The sequence below is a fragment of the Balaenoptera borealis genome (assembly GCF_965194805.1).
Source record: "Balaenoptera borealis genome assembly, chromosome: 13".
NCBI classification, from domain to species: domain Eukaryota; kingdom Metazoa; phylum Chordata; class Mammalia; order Artiodactyla; family Balaenopteridae; genus Balaenoptera; species Balaenoptera borealis.
Window position 1 is genome coordinate 74,900,563 of NC_138870.1, and position 17,349 is coordinate 74,917,911.

The window sequence follows — 17,349 nt, forward strand, 5'->3', positions numbered from 1 at the left end:
TTGTCGTTTTTCCCTTTCTGCTTTCAATAATTTTTCTTTGTCTTTAATTTTTTCCAATTTGATTACTATGTTTCTCGGCGTGTTTCTCCTTGGGTTTATTGTGTATAGGATTCGCTGCACTTCCTGGACTTGGGTGGCTATTTCCTTTCCCATGTTAGGGATGTTTTCAACTATAATCTCTTCAAATATTTTCTCGGGTCCTTTCTCTCTCTCTTCTCCTTCTGGGACCCCTATAATGTGAATGTTGTTGCGTTTAATGTTGTCCCAGAGGTCTCTTAGGCTGTCTTCATTTCTTTTCATTCTTTTTTCTTTAGTCTGTTCCACAGCAGTGAATTCCACCATTCTGTCTTCCAAGTCACTGTTCCACTCTTCTGCCTCAGTTATTCTGCTATTGATTCCTTCTAGTGTAGTTTTCATTTCAGTTATTGTATTGTTCATCTCTGTTTGTTTGTTCTTTAATTCTTCTAGGTCTTTTTTAAACACTTCTTGCATCTTCTCGATCTTTGCCTCCATTGTTTTTCCGAGGTCCTGGATCAACTTCACTATCATTATTCTAAATTCTTTTTCTGGAAGGTTGCCTATCTCCACTTCATTTAGTTGTTTTTCTGAGGTTGTATCTTGTTCCTTCATCTGGTATATAGCCCTCTGCCTTTTCACCTTGTCTGTCTTTCTGTGAATGTGGTTTTTGTTCCACAGGCTGCAGGATTGCAGTTCTTCTTGCTTCTGTTGTCTGCCCTCTGGTGGATGAGGCTATCTAAGAGGGTTGATGGGAGGGACTGGTGGTGGGTAGAGCTGACTGTTGCTCTGGTGGGCAGAGCTCAGTAAAACTTTTATCCACTTGACTGTTGATGGGTAGGGCTGGGTTCCCTCCCTGTTGGTTGTTTGGCCTGAGGCACCCCAACACTGGAGCCTACCTGGGCTCTTTGGTGGGGCTAATGACAGACTCTGGGAGGGCTCATGCCAAGGAGTACTTCTGTTGCCAGTGTCCTTGTCCCCACGGTGAAACAGAGCCACCCCCGCCTCTGCAGGGGACCCTCCAACACTAGCAGGTAGGTCTGGTTCAGTCTTCCCTGGGGTCACTGCTCCTTCCCCTGGGTCCTGATGCGCACACTACTTTGTGTGTGCCCTCCAAGAGTGGAGTCTCTGTTTCCCCCAGTCCTGTCGAAGGCCTGCAGTCAATTCCCACTAGGCTTCAAAATCTGATTCTCTAGGAATTCCTCCTCCCGTTGCTGAACCCCCAGGTTGGGAAGCCTGATGTGGGGCTCAGAACCTTCACTCCAGTGGGTGGACTTCTGTGATATAAGTGTTCATCAGTCTGTGAGTCACCCACCCACCAGTTATGGGATTTGATTTTTTTTTTTTTAATTTTTATTTATTATTTATTTATTATGTTTATTTTTGGCTGTGTTGGGTCTTCGTTTCTGTGTGAGGGCTTTCTCCAGTTGCAGCGAGTGGGGGCCACTCTTCATCGCGGTGCGCAGGCCTGTCACTATCGCGGCCTCTCTTGTTGAGGAGCAGAGGCTCCAGACGCTCAGGCTCAGTAGTTGTGGCTCACGGGCCCAGTTGCTCTGCGGCATGTGGGATCTTCCCAGACCAGGGCTCGAACCCGTGTCCCCTGCATTGGCAGGCAGATTCTCAACCACTGCGCCACCAGGGAAGCCCTGGGATTTGATTTTACTGTGATTGCACCCCTCCTACCGTCTCACTGTGGCTTCTCCTTTGTCTTTGGATGTGGGGTATCGTTTTTGGTGAGTTCCAGTGTCTTCCTGTCGATGATTGTCCAGCAGCTAGTTGTCATTCTGGTGTTCTCCAAAGAGGAAGTGAGAGCACATCCTTCTACTCCGCCATCTTGGTTCCTCCTCCCTATAGTTTTGCATTTTAATTTAGATCCGTGATCAATTTTGAGTTAATTTTTTGTGAAGAGTGTAAGATCTGTGTCTAGATTCATTGTTTTTGCATGTGGATATCCAGTTTTTCCAGCAACATTTGTTATAAAAACTACCTTTGATCCATTGTATTGACTTTGCTTCTTTGTCAAAAATCACGTGACTCTATTTATGTAGGTCTGTTTCTGAGCTGCCTATTCTGTTCCATTGATCTACTTGCCTCTTCTTTCACTGATATCACATTGCTTCTATTACTGTAGCTTTATAGCAAGTCTTGAAGCTGGGTATTATCAGTCTTCCAACTTTGTTCTTCACCTTCAATAGTGAGTTGGCTGGTTCTTTTGTCTCTCTATATAAATCTTAGAATCAATTTGTTGATATCCACAAAATTATTTACTGAGACTTTGTTTGGGATTATATTGAATTTATATATCAAGTTGGGAGGAAATGACATCTTGACAGTATTGCATCTTCCTATCTATAAATATGGACTGTCTCTTCATTTATTTAGTTCTTTTATTTCTTTCATCAGAGTTTTGTAGTTTTTCTTATGTAGATCTTACACATATTTTGTTAGGCATATACCAAAGTATTTCATTTTGGGGGATGCTAATGTAAATGTTATTGTGTTTTTTATTGTCAAATTCTACTTGATCATTGTTGGTACATAGAAAAGTGATTGACTTTTGTCTATCAATCTTGTGCAATAGACTGAATGTTTGTGTCCTTCAAAATTCATTTGTTGAAATCTAACTCCCAATGTAAGGGAATTAGGAGGTGGGGCTGTGGGGAGGCAATTAGGTCATGAAGGTAGAGCCCTCATGAATGGGATTAATGCCCTTATAAAAGAGACCCCAGAGAGCTCTTATGCCCCTTTTTAAAATGCAAGAAGATGGCCATGTACAAACCAGGAAACGGTCCTCACCAGACACCAAATCTGCTGGTGCTTTGATCTTGGACTTTCCAGCTTCCAGAACTGTGAGAAGTAAATTCCTGTTGCGTATGAACCACCCAGTTTATGGCATTTTGTTATGGCAGACTTAATGGACTAAGACACTTTATATCCTGTAATTTTGCTATTAGTGATCACTTATTAGTTCCAGGAGGTTAGTTTATTTTGGATATTGATCTGATCTACCTAGGCCAAGTAAGAAAAAAATAATAAATTAGAACTAATGTTTACTGAGTGTCTACTATGTGCATGGTGTAATCTAGGCACTTGGGAATGGATTAATAAAACTAGACCAATTCTCTACCCTCATGGTGTTTACCTTCTAGTGAAGAAGATAGATAATATATAAATAAACCTGTAGTATCTGGTAGTGATATGTGTCATGAGAAGAAAAAAGCAGGAAAGGGATTGAATGAGGAGGCAGGTATGCTCCTTTAGACAGGTTGATCATAGAAGGCTTTACGTGAGAATATGACATTTCAAGAGAGTTACAAATGAAGTGAGGGAGGTAGCTATCCAAATATCTGGGAAAGAGCATTCCAGAAAAAGGGAAGAGCAAGATCAAATAATAGGAGAGAAGAATGTTTTTGGAATGTTCTAGAAACAGCAAGGGGCTGGAACAGAGTGAGCTAGGGCAGGGATAGGGGTAGGGTGAGATGAAGTGGACTAGAGGAAATTACATTAATGATAGTCAGGGTCAGATGAAGGGAGTCTTGTAGTACATGATACTTCCACTGTCGTGCTTAATATGATGGGAAATCATTGGATGGTTGAGAGTGATTTTATGTTTTCCTTTTTGAATTTCTACTCAATTCATAATAACCATTGAATTTACACTGTCAAGGAGAAAACTATGACTATAGTATACTATTTACACTATGACACAGATACTACAATAAGAAACAAAATGACTGAAAATATGGCCATAGGTTCAATGGGTTAGGTTTTAAAAAAAAAAAAAAAGGAAAATGGGAACAAAGTAAATTAGAAGACATTTTGAAAAATAGGAGGTTAAGGCAGAAAAGAAATAGAAATTGGAAACCCAAAGATATTTAGATCCACTTGGTTAGATTTTTGTTTTAAGCCACCATTTTATGGGCACTGACTATGTGCTTAACAGCCCACTCACATCCTGGACACACCTAGTGAGGAAAAATTATTGGTTTTATTTTATATACATATAGTTTAATTTCTGTAATGAGAAAGTATTATTAGCTATTTTAAAGATGATGAAACAGGCTCAGAGAGGTAAGGAACTTGATCAAGTTTACACAATTAAGTGGCAGAGCCAATATTTTAATCAAGATTTGTCTGATTTCAAAGTCCATGCTCTTTATTACTATGAATCATCTTAAAAATTATGTTTTACAAAGACACTTCCCCTATGAAGAATCTGAATTATGTTCTCAAGATGCTATTTACCCTTGTTCCAGGCATCACACCCAAGGCTCTTGTGCCCCTCAGGCAGCTGCTATGTCCAGCACCTTTGCTGCACCCATTATAGGGGCTTTTCTACCTCCTTGATGGCCATCTCGCAGGCCAGGGAACTCAACGTTCTCCCCACTATCTCCTAAGCTAAGCTAAGCTATCTCCTAAGCTGGGTGAAACTTTTGATGATGAAACTAAAGCTGTAGAAGGAAGATGTCTGTATAAGGGAGGCCTGGTTCTCACAATAATGATATGGGTCTCATATGAGCAGGGGCATCATTTCATTTCAAGAAGACTGAGCCAAAGGTCAAGGAAAGGAAAGGAAAGTCAGAGTGAGAATAGACACAGTTACTACAAAACCAGGCTTCTTCCTAGTACAATTCGTTTGTAGTAGTCTATACTCTCTCCAGTTTCAATCATTTCCCCCTTGACTGTCATCTCTCAATCTGTCCCTTTATCATTGACTAGCCTGTCAGAAACTGTTTTCACCAAGGATGTTAACACTTTTTTCACACTTCCTTCTAATAACTTTCCAACAACCATAAATAATTTCCATGTTTATGACTTATTTAATACTGTAGGTCCATTGCCCTGATCTGTTCTACCTTAATAACTTTACCTCTAAGCACTCACTTGGCTGTCTATACCTCTAATATCTTGAACCCTGAGATTTCTCTCTCCAGATGAACCCTCCACCTCTTCTACTTCCTCAATTTTAGTAAGTTTACTTTTGCTTTCATCATTAGCTTCCCTTTCCCCAATTTATTTATTATTATCTTTCAGTTTATTAGGGTCTAAGCTTCATTTCTGCTTATTAGAAGCACTTTCAACAAGCAGGTATACCTCTGTGCCTTGCTGCTATAAACATTCTCCAAGTTTGTTGGATCACACCATACTCCCATAGATATCCAAATTTATCACTAATTTTGACATTTATGGCATTTTATTACTCTCTGGGCTTGCAGCATTTAGGATTATAAATATTTTCCCTCGGATCATAGACTGGGTTTTCCCTTGGTCTGTGCTGCCAATAGGCATCTGGATAAATATCCTTCCTGAAATTGTTTAATCCTGAATCCTATCCTTGCCACAGCCTTATAGGTGAAGCTGTTACTGATTTTACCCACTTCCATATATATGATCTAGATAGCTTCCTACCCAGGCAGAATCCCAGGGTTCATCATGTCAAGTGTATATCAGCCACTCATTCTCTTACTCCCTTGACTGTTAACTGGAGCGTATAGTCCATTAATCTCTAAATCTGGATCACTCTACTGATTTGCATTCTTTAATTCCATTCCAGGGTTTCTAAATACTATTTTTTTTTTAATTTATTTATTTATTTTTGGCTGTGTTGGGTCTTCGTTTCCTGCGCGCGGGCTTTCTCTAGTTGTGGTGAGTGGGGGCCACTCTTCGTTGCGGTGTGCAGGCTTCTCATTGTCGTGGCTTCTCTTGTTGTGGAGCAAGGGCTCTAGGCATGCAGGCTTCAGTAGTTGTGGCACGTGGGCTCAGTAGTTGTGGCTTGCGGGCTCTAGAGCTCAGGCTCAGTAGTTGTGGCGCACAGGCTTAGTTGCTCCGTGGCATGTGGGATCTTCCCAGGCCAGGGCTCGAACCCGTGTCCCTTGCATTGGCAGGTGGATTCTTAACCACTGCGCCACCAGGGAAGCCCTCTAAATACTATTAAATAAAACTGCATAATTATGTTAGTTTGGCTCCATTAAAATTTTATGTTTTTCAGCCTCAGTAAGATAAGCAATCCTTTTAATCATTCTTAGTCCCTTTACACATTCCTTTCTGTAACAGTTAAAAAAAAGAAAAAAGAAAAAAAAAAAAAACCTTTATGGTTCTTCTCAAGCCCCTAATTCACAAAAATGATAGTCTAGTTTTTGTGTGACATAGAATTTGTACATCTTACAAGAGCATCTTCAATTTTGCTGTTTATTCTAACATTATTCTTTCAGCATCTTTCTCTCTCCCTTCCGTATCAGCTAATGTTCTTTGACTAGGATGACACAAATGGACTCTCCTGAAGAAAAAATGAATTTATCAGAAAGATATTGTGAGATCATAGTATTAAAAAGAAGCCTGGAGATGGGGACTTGGAAATTTACAGGAACCAAGGAAACCACAGAGGGAATTATAAAACATTCTCTTTGACAGCAAAAATAGCTTGGTGTTCCAGCCTGACCTCTGGGATGAATCCAGTTGTTTCTAGTCTCTTTTCACTCTGCCCATTACTAAGCCTTCAGGAAGAGAGCATCCAAGTGACTTAGGCTTGGTTTACAGATGTTACTTCTTGGCTAAGTGGAAGCCCTCCACTTACACCCCATCAGACTGTAATCAACAGAGAAGCAATACTTCCCCCAAAGGGAATTAGGGTCCTATGAACAAGGGAAAATGAATGCTAGTGAAGCAATCAAAACACAACAAAAATCCACTACACTATACTTTCTGTCGCTCTGAAATAATTGGTTCTACTCTTCCCAGTTCTCCCACAGGGTTCTTGATTCAATCTTGTGTAAAATTTCTTCATAACTTTCCTCTCCAATATACTCCTTCTAATCCTGGGTCCTCTTTTTTTTTTTTTCTGTTGAGAGCCATTATACATACCAGTCCTCCAAATTATAGGCCTCAGAGTCAGCTCTCTTTCCTCTTATTTATCATCTATTTTTGTATTGTATTGTATATTGTATTGTATATTGTATTGTATTGTATTTTGTGAAAAATATCTCTCCAATTAAGTTTCTCTCCCTTTGTCTCACTTCAACCTGTGGTGGACTATTACAATAGCATCTTAGATGACTTTTCTTTCTGTAAATTTTTCCAATCTAGTTTTTAATATTGCTTGCAGAATTATTTTTCTAAAGTAGTTAAAATACCAAACAAATAAACAACACTCTTATCATGACACTGTCTTGCTTTAAAAAACTTCAGTGGCTTTTTAGCAGCTCCGTGATAAAGTCTAATCTTTATATCCAGTTCTGCAGGGCCCTGACTCATCTCACCTCAACTTAGCCTTTCTAGAATCAATTCCCTCCATTCTTTTTTTTTTCTTAGATTTATTTATTATTTACTTTATTAATTTTGTTTACTTTTGGCTGTGTCAGGTCTTAGTTGCAGCACGCAGGATCTTTGCTGAGGCATGCAGGATCTTTCGTTGCGGTGCACGGGCTCTTCATTGCAGCGTATGGCCTTCTCTCTAGTTGTGGCGTGTGGGTTTTCTCTTTTCTAGTTGTGGTGCGCAGGCTGCAGGGTGCGTGGGCTCTGTAGATGTGTCGCAGGTTCCAGAGCATGTGGACTCTGCGGTTCGTGGCATGCAGACTCTCTAGTTGAGGTGTGTGGGCTCAGTAGTTGTGGTGTGCAGGCTTAGTTGCTCTGCGGCATGTTGGATCTTAGTTCCTGACCAGGGATCAAACCCACATCCCCTGCATTGTAAGGCAGATTCTTTACCACTGGACCACCAGGGAAGTCCCTCAAATCCCTCTATTCTTTAAGCGTTCTTCTAAGAACACACAGTGTTATCCCAAGATATTATGTTCGTACCTATTTATTATGGATATTATGATGGTTTTCCCAACAACCCTCTCAGCCATTGGATAGTAATCATGGACTTGGAGGGAAAATGACTCCACCTCTAGATCCAAGGGTGGCCGTGATTAATTTAATCCAAACATGGGAATCCATTTCCACTTATCTTTGTGATTGATTCATATAAACCAGGTGTAAATCACTTGGTCTATGGCATATCCATAGCCAAAGTGGCTGATTTAAGAATAGGCTTGGCATAAAAAGAAACGAAATTGAGTTATTTGTAGTGAGGTGGATGGACTTAGAGTCTGTCATACAGAGTGAAGTAAGTCAGAAAGAGAAAAACAAATGCCGTATGCTAACACATATATATGGAATCTAAAAAAAACAAAAAACAAAGTCATGAAGAACCTAGGGGCAGGACGGGAATCAAGACTCAGACCTACTAGAGAATGGACTTGAGGACACGGGGAGGGTGAAGGGTAAGCTGGGACAAAGTGAGAGAGTGGCATGGACATATATACACTACCAAATGTAAAATAGATAGGTAGTGGGAAGCAGCTGCATAGCACAGGGAGATCAGCTCTGTGCTTTGTGACCACCTAGAGGGGTGGGATAGGGAGGGTGGGAGGGAGGGAGATGCAAGAGGGAAGAGATATGGGATATATGTATATGTATAGCTGATTCACTTTCTTATAAAGCAGAAACTAACACACCATCATAAAGCAATTGTACTCCAATAAAGATGTAAAAAAAAAAAAAAAGAATAGACTTGGGATCTGAGAAAGAAGGGTACCTACTGTTCTGAGAGCTTTCTCCTTTCCTTTGGGTATTGTAATGTGAGGGTTTGAATCTTGGAACCATTATAGCTGCTTTGCTCTGATGAGGGAAGCCAGCCTAAGACAAAGCCACTCCTGAAATGAGGTATCATAGAGAAAGAGAGCCAGAGCCCCTGGATGAAGCCAATCATGATGCCTACCTGACTTCAGGACCTCCAGTTACACGAGTCAATGCATTTTGTCATTGACTAGTCCATTCTGAGTCAGGTTTTCTATTACTAGCTATTCAAAGCATCCTGATACACTGTTCTCCATGATTATGATGTCCCCCCCACCCCATTTCTATAATTGGAAAATATTAATATCTACTCTTCTTTTAAAGCCAACCTAAATTGTTACAACCTCTGTGAAGCTTTCTTTATCCCATGAGCAACAATCATTTAGGTTTTTATTCTCTGTTCCATTGTCCCTTGTTCTTATTTCAAATAGACATTCATTTATTCAACATATATATTTATTGAGCATTTTGTATGTACCAGGTTCTTTTATAGGCACTGGAAACATAGAAATTAGCAAGTTGACAAAAATCTCAGCCCTCATAGGGCCTATATTCTAGAGGGCAAGACAGAAACTAACCACCAACAAAATGGTAAGATGTAAAGGGATATAAAATATTATGGAGATAAATGTATTTGGTGGGCTTCCCTGATGGTGCAGTGGTTAAGAATCTGCCTGCCAATGCAAGGGACACAGGTTCGAGCCCTGGCCCGCGAAGATCCCACATGCCACAGAGCAACTAAGCCTGTGCACCACAACTACAGAGCCTGTGCTCAAGAGCCCACAAGCCACAACTACTGAGCCCACGTGCCACAACTACTGAAGCCTACGCACCTAGAGCCTGTGGCTCCACAACAAGAGAAGCCACGACAATGAGAAGCCCGTGCACCGCAACGAAGAGTAGCTCCCGCTCACCTCAACTAGAGAAAGCCTGCGCACAGCAACGAAGACCCAACACAGCCAAAAATAAAAAACAAATAAATTTATTAAAAAAATTTTTTAAGTATTTTGGAGATAAATTATGGATAAATAAATCTTGGAAAATGAGGGTAGAGGGTGCTGGGGAGAGACTGCAATAGGGTGGTAAGGGAAGATCTCACTAAAAAGGTGAAATTTGGGCTTCCCTGGTGGCGCAGTGGTTAAGAATCCTCCTGCCAGTGCAGGGGACACGGGTTCGAGTCCTGGTCTGGGAAGATCCCACATGCCACGGAGCAACTAAGCCCGTGAGCCACAACTACTGAGCCTGAGCTCTAGAGCTCTTGAGCCGCAAGCACTGGGCCTGTGTGCCACAACTACTGAAGCCCGCACACCTACAGCCCGTGCTCTGCAACAAGAGAAGCCACTACGATGAGAAGCCTGCGCACCACAACAAAGAGTAGCCCCTGCTCGCCGCAACTAGAGAAAGCCACACACAGCAACGAAGAACTAAAGCAGCCAAAAATAAATAAATAAATTTATTAGGAAAAAAGCAGTGAATTTGAACAAAGATAAGAAAGTAAGTGGATGTCTGGGGGAAAAGTAAGGCAAGAGTATATGTATCATGTTCGATGTCAGTGTGCCACTGAAAAGCAAGTATATCAGTGTAGTAGAACAGGAGTGAGAGAGGTAGAAGAGTGGGCCAAACTGAAAATGGGGGCCAGATCATATAGGATTTGTAAACTATTGCTCTGAATAAAGAGCTTGAGCAGAGAACGGGCAGGATCTGACTTCTCTTTTTAAGGGCTCATTCTGGTTGCTGGATTGAGAATAGACTTTAGGAAACATTTATCACACTATATGATTATTAGCTGTTTACTAATCTCTGGCATCTCTTCCCCCTTTGAAAAAGCTGCAGCTTGTTTATCTAAATATCTTTGTGACTTACAAGTGTTTGAGAGACTTAATGGGAAATCATATATTTGTTGAATTAGTTTTATTCTCTTCATTAGGCATAAGAAAAATGTATTACCAAGTGCAATCTGAAAAGATTACATTAAGCTTAATTTCAAAGAAGAGCAATGCTAAATTGATGAAAGGCAGTAGAGTGTAGAAAGAAAGAAGTTAAACTTGCACATAGGTAAATAAATATAGGTTACAGTTTTAAAATAAAGAATAGGTTGTCCCTGGATTTTTAAATGAATTAAGATCTCAGGGAGGACAGAATTCTAGCTTAATCAAGTGTGTCACTTACACATCTAAAATGATACTAACTATACTATAATGCTGTATGCCTCCATTAAAATGAAAGTATTGGTGAAATGTTGGAAAGTTAGTCATTTTCCAAATGGCTGAGTAGCAGCAGCATAGACAAATCATCAGATAAGTATCCCATAGTTAAATAAACTTGTTTCCTGCATCTAAATCAAATTATATATTTGAGGCATGTGTGTGACTTCCAAATACAAATTTGCAGCTTCATTGAATTTTCAGACAATTCATAGTTTTCGCCGAACTTATTCCTTTGCACCATCATTTGTCTGGTATTTGAAAAGCTGTATTCACAAGTTCAGCTAGAAGATATTTATAAGCCCTATGGTGCCAGGCATTGGCAAAGGTCCTCCCTGGACATATGCTGAAGGGAACAAGCCACACAACTGCCTCCCTCCCACATAATCCCTCTGGCTCATTGAAATTGGATGACCTTCCTGGGAACTCTTTACTGTGGCCTCTGTGCGAGCCAAAAGCCCAAGAAAGCTTGCTGGGTTGTTCTCATTCAAATACTGAGCTTGCTGGGTTCTCATTCAGGAATCTTTAGACACACTTCCTTCTTGCTCAGTGAAACTGCTAATTGGCACAGGAAACATCCCAGCTTTGTCCATTTTCTGTAGAAGCTGGAAATGCTTCTACCTGACTGTACCGGCAGAATTATGTTTTCAGTGGTATGAATGCCCCAGACATTTCAATGATAACTTTAGGGGTAAAATAATACACATAATGCAGTTGGTTAAACAGTCTCTTATGCCACAGAATAAGTGGTTACAAACAAAGATCTTCTGAAATTGGGGGCTAAAAGAAAATGGGTGCTTGGGATATAGTTACTTAAATTTGATAAAAACGGTACATAGTGCCTTTCTGTTCTTATGTTCTTTACCCTAACTGGTCCATTTGTACTATTATACGTTGAATCTGTTTGTTACTAGTTACAAGGAAGAGGGACTGTTGTGGTCGGTTTCCAAGGAAAATTTTTCCTTCAGCTCAGAAAAGCATGTTACATTGCCAAGAATGAGGGATACCGTCTCTGTATTTGTCGTTGACCAAGAGCCCATGTCTCCCACATGTATGAAGGAAAAAAACCCTCTCTAATCTGTATATTTAGGTCTTATCTGCATCTAGTGGACTTGTGTAGAGTGACAGGCAAAAATGAAATAGAATTACTCGGCTGGGTGTTGAAATTGTTGAAATCTTTTTTAGCCAGTCTTGATGTTTTGAATGTTTATTTACGTCAAATTACCAAAAACTACCTTACTTTTTTACATATGCATATGCAAATATGCGTAAGTATCTCTTTTGAATTCAAGTAGATGCATAAAGGTTTTGTTGAGTCTTTAGAGGGTAATTATGCTCTTTAGCTGTTAGTTTCACGCTTTAGCAGTGTTTCTTATCAAGTATATTGATATGAGCAAAGTCCATTCTAAAATATCATTAAAAATAAGAGATTATTAATATTTTGCTTTGTGTTTCTAACTGCATATTGTGAGGTTTTGGAGTATTCACTGAGAGCAAGATAGAATTCATGACATCACTGTCCTTGTGTTAAAAATTTAATAACAGGATAACTAGGTTGCTGGTTGTGTACAGAAAAATCCAGCCGTTACTCATCTTTACTGTACTTCATGTATAAGAAGTTCATTCATGCTGCCCTGTTTCCAGTGTTAGAAGATATTTGATTCATTGAAATTCTATGTGCCCACAATATATCCGGAACTGTGATAAATGGTTGAATGGATAAAAAAGAAGTCTCCTAGAGAACTTTTGTTTAGGTCCTCTTTGAATTGTGATTTCTAATACTTGCCAAGTTGTTTTGTTGGAATTAACTTTAAAGGATAGTTTCAAAGGGTAATATTCTATGCCTCCCAAATTAAAAATCCATTACTTTGTGACACAAAACTAAAAACAATTTTCAAGATCATAGTAAGTCAAAGAGGTTAGTGCTGAGAAGGAACAAAATGACAGCTAAAACAGAATCGACAGTTCTAGAAATAGAACCAAAATACACATGGGAGATTTAGTGTGTGGCAAAGCTGTTATTTCAAAGCAGTGGGGAAAGATCAATTATTTAATAGGCAGTGTTGAGACAGCTGGCTAGCCACTTGGATGAAGAGCAAGCTGGATCTCTATCCTAGAGGTTAATAAATTCTTGGTAAGATAGTGGTTGAAAATAATAATAATAATAGAAAAACAAACCCTAATAAATTAGAAAAAAAATTGGACACAGTTTTATTTTTTTTCTTTATTTAGGATCATGTAATGGGCAAAATCTGTTTAAAAATAAAATATCACCTATAGGCTATAAAGAAAAGGAAATGGCAGAATTGACTACATAAAGATTTAAGGTATCTATGCAGCAAAAAGTATGATAAAAATGTCAAAAGCAAAAAGACAAACTGGGAAAATATTTGCTGAACATATAATCAGAAGGCTAATTTCCTAGATTTACAAAAAATATTCACAGACCAATAAAAAGACAAACCTGAAAGAAAATTTGGCAAAAATATAAACAGAGAGTTCATAGACAAACATAAATGACCAATAATTATTTATACTACAAATGTGCACTGAAAATCTACATATGCCAGGACTATTCACAGTGCTTGAAATATATCAGAGAACAAAATGGACACAAATTCTAGTGCTTCAGCACATTCTCTCATGAGGAATGGTAGTGGAAAAGACTGTAAATAATACAGCTAATAAATAATTATATAATAGGTCAGCACCAAGGTTCCCAAACTGTATGCCAAAGCATCTCTGTAATCCAGCAAAATGACAGGGACAATGGAGGTTATCTAAATTTTCAAGGGGAACACAGCACCATCTATCAGACAAGGTACACATTACTACAGCTTAAAATTTCATGAGTTCATGCCAAATTTCTTTTAGTGGCATCACATCTTCTTAGAGCCAGCATTTCAGTGGTTGCTACAATAGCAAACTAACACTTATCAAAAATCAAGGTGCGGGCTTCCCTGGTGGCACAGTGGTTGAGAATCTGCCCGCCAATGCAGGGGACACGGGTTCGAGCCCTGGTCTGGGAAGATCCCACATGCCACGGAGCAACTAGGCCCATGAGCCACAACTACTGAGCCAGCGCGTCTGGAGCCTGTGCTCCGCAACAAGAGAGGCCGCGGTAGTGAGAGGCCCGCGCACCGCAATGAAGAGTGGCCCCCGCTTGCCGCAACTAGAGAAAGCCCACGCACAGAAAGGAAGACCCAACACAGCCAAAAATTTTAAAAAAATTAAAAAAAAAAAATCAAGGTGCATCAGGAAATGAGGGTGTTGTTGTCCATTATGTTTCCAAGCATTGACAAACCGTTCAAGGCCCAACAGGCACACACACATCACATTAGTAAGTAAGAATAGTTAATTAAGAACAAAATATAAATATTATTTTCTTTTAACTTATGTCTATTACTTTTTCAAATGGCTATTAAGTTGTTTGGACTTAACTATTTAATAAATGGAATTGTTAGCTATTTCTTTTGGCTAGAGGGACTGTGAAAAAATTATTAAGAGACTAAGGGCACCATGAACTGATAAAGTTTGGGAACCTCTTTGTTGGAGGGTGATAAGTGCTATGAAAAAAATGCAGAACACAATAATTGGCCTGAGCGCTGGCGGTAGAAAGGGGGAAGATTGCTATTTGAAATAGGGCTGATAGTTTGGCCTTCACTGAGACATTTGGGCAAAGCCTAGAAGAGGTGAGGGAGTGAGCCACTGGGATGGGTACCTGAAGGGAGACTGTTCCAAGCCGAGGGCACAGCCAGTGCAAAAGCCCCAAGATGGGAATGTGCTAGAAACGTCGGAGGAGTTCAATATAGCTAGAGCAGAGTGGGCCAGATGCAAAGTGGTAGGAGGTAAGGTCAAGTAAAGGTCAAGGAGGAAAGTTACAGGGGCCGTTAAAGAACTTTGCTCTGAGAGAAATACAGAATCATTGCATTTTAAAATAAGTTTTAAATGTACTTATATTCCAAAAGGAATGAATAGTTTAGTGAAAAAACACTTACATTTGACTCTTTTGATATTTTAATAAGCTCTACAGCTGTTAAAGTTGAGATATAGAAAGTTTGAACCACTATTGTATATATTTCAATATTCATTTTTTTAAGTTAATAAATGTATCTACTTAGCTTTGTACCTTAGAAGGGAATCATTTAATGACATCATTCTTTAAAATGTAAAGCTGTCCTTGAGAGTATTACAGGCTACAAATCCTTCTTTCCCCACCCCATTTTCTCCTACAAAAGAAATCCTTCCAGTAAGTAGTTAAGCACAGCAGTGCCCAATTTTCTATTTAAAAACAATTGTGCATAAAGAGTAGAAGATAATTTATTTTACAGTAGTTTTCACCATCAAATATCTAAAGAGAGTGAGTTATTTTTAGACAGCAGTCTTTCAGGTTACATTATGTTCTGAAAGCTTTTAGAGGGAGTGTTATGCTGACACACTTGAAAATATTTTAGATGACAAATATTTTACATTATATGAATATTACATGATTATGTTTAATTATACACATGATTTCCTTTTTCCTGAGATTAAAATCCTAGAGAGTCTTTATGACCCAATATAAGTACCACACTTGAGTGAGTTCATCTCAGAATGAGAATTATTAGGGTTACTTACAGACAAATAGGTACTAAAATCACTGTTCATATATAAAAAAGAGCAATATACCTTTAGATGTACTTAAATCACAGCCAAATTGTTATTAGTATAAAATTTATCCTGTTGGATAAATAATTTTTAACTGTAGCAAAAATACTAGTCATAGAATAATTTTCAATTAGTAGAAGTATAAACCTAGGGTATAATTTTAATATTTCCAAGACTTTATTTGGATAATAGAAACAAAGAACTCCTTTTAAAAACATCAAGTTAAGCGGGGGTTTTTGTATTTTTTCTTTAGTTTTTGTTTCTGTGGTAAGATCAGAAGTTCAGTTTTGGACCTTAACTTTGAGATTACACTCAGATATCCAAGAGATGGATCTGGGCTGGATACATTAATTGGGTGTATTTGCTATATCTGTGTTACTTAAAGAAAGTAGATGGAATAAGATCATCAAGAAATGCGTGTATTCTGACCGAAGAGGGCCAAGGACTGAGCCATGGAGCACTCCAGCACTGACAGGACCGGAAGAAGATGACAAAGGAAGAGAAGGAGAAGGAGTGAATAGGAAAGAAGACAAAATAAGACTGAAAATACGTACCAGGGAATCTACAGCAAATGAGGATTCTGAACTGACCAATGGAATTCATTGAATAGAAATCTTGGTAAGAACAGTTTCACTGGAGCAATGGAAATGAAAATCTGGGTTTAACAAAGAATGGAGGATTTCTACTCTAGTAATCCTATAGGTAAATTGGATCAACCCTCCAGATAAGGCAAACAAACTAGACAAAATAGTAAAAAAACAACCAACCAACCAAACAAAAAAAACCAAAAAACTTTTCCAGGGGACTGGTGAACTAAAAAAGAAAACTCAGAGAGATATGCATTCAGGAGTGCCTTTTTCTCAGAGCTATCTACTGATAATGGAACTGCCAGCTAAAAGATTAAGAAGCAAAGTAGAACTCACAACAAATTCTCAGGGTTGGTGGACAAACATTGGACTCAGGGTTTGCCAGGGAGTATGAGCCCTGGTTTTAAAAAAAAAAAATCCCAGACATTGAGTTGGGATCCTGAAGATGATGGAGTGAATAGGAATAGATGGACCCACCCAGGGATCCAAATTTAGTTTCAGAAGATCTCAGTTTCTCATTAAATTAAGGCCATCAGTGGGGAGGGGGCTGACTTTGCCCCTCAGCGGGTATTTGGCCATATCTGAGACATCTAGTGAGTAGAGATCACAGATGCTGCTAAACATCCTAAAATACAACACAAAAGTATACAGTTAATGGCAACAGTGCTGAGTCGAGAAACTCTGGATTAAGGTGATCTGGAGTTGCTAGTGCCCCTAGCTGCCTCTGGACACTAATAAAATGTTCTTGGGATGAAAATAATGCTATTCTGGGACTCAGGCTATATGTACAATTGGTTGTATACAATGTCTAGTGAGAAGTCAGAAATAATCAGGTACATGAGGAGGTAAGACAATGAGATCATAATTAAAAGGAACATGTATGCAGACACAAAATGAAATTACCTCATGAATTTTTTATTTTTAACTTTTTCATTATGGAACATTTCAAACATACACAAAAATAGAAAAAGTAGACATGAAAGAAAAATGAACACATGTATTTATCATCCAGGAATAACAATAAACATTAATTCATAAATACTCTTGTCTCATCCATCTCCAGCAACACTGAATTATTCTAAGAAATTTTCATAACATTTCAATTTTATGTATTCCAGCATATATCTCTCAAAGATAAAGAGTATTTTTTTAAATATATGTTATGGACTAAATGTTTGTGTCCCTGCCCAAATTCATGTGTTGAAGCACCAACCTTCAACGTGATGGTATTTGAAGATCTGGCCTTTGGGAGGTGTTTAGGGTTGGATGAGGCCACGAGA

General features: G+C 39.0%; 1 long non-coding RNA gene across 1 annotated transcript in view; it reads left to right on the forward strand.

Annotated features, from left to right (window-relative positions):
* Positions 1-17,349, forward strand: part of LOC309609848 — a 298,578-nt gene that overhangs the window by 196,710 nt on the left and 84,519 nt on the right. The window lies entirely within an intron of this gene.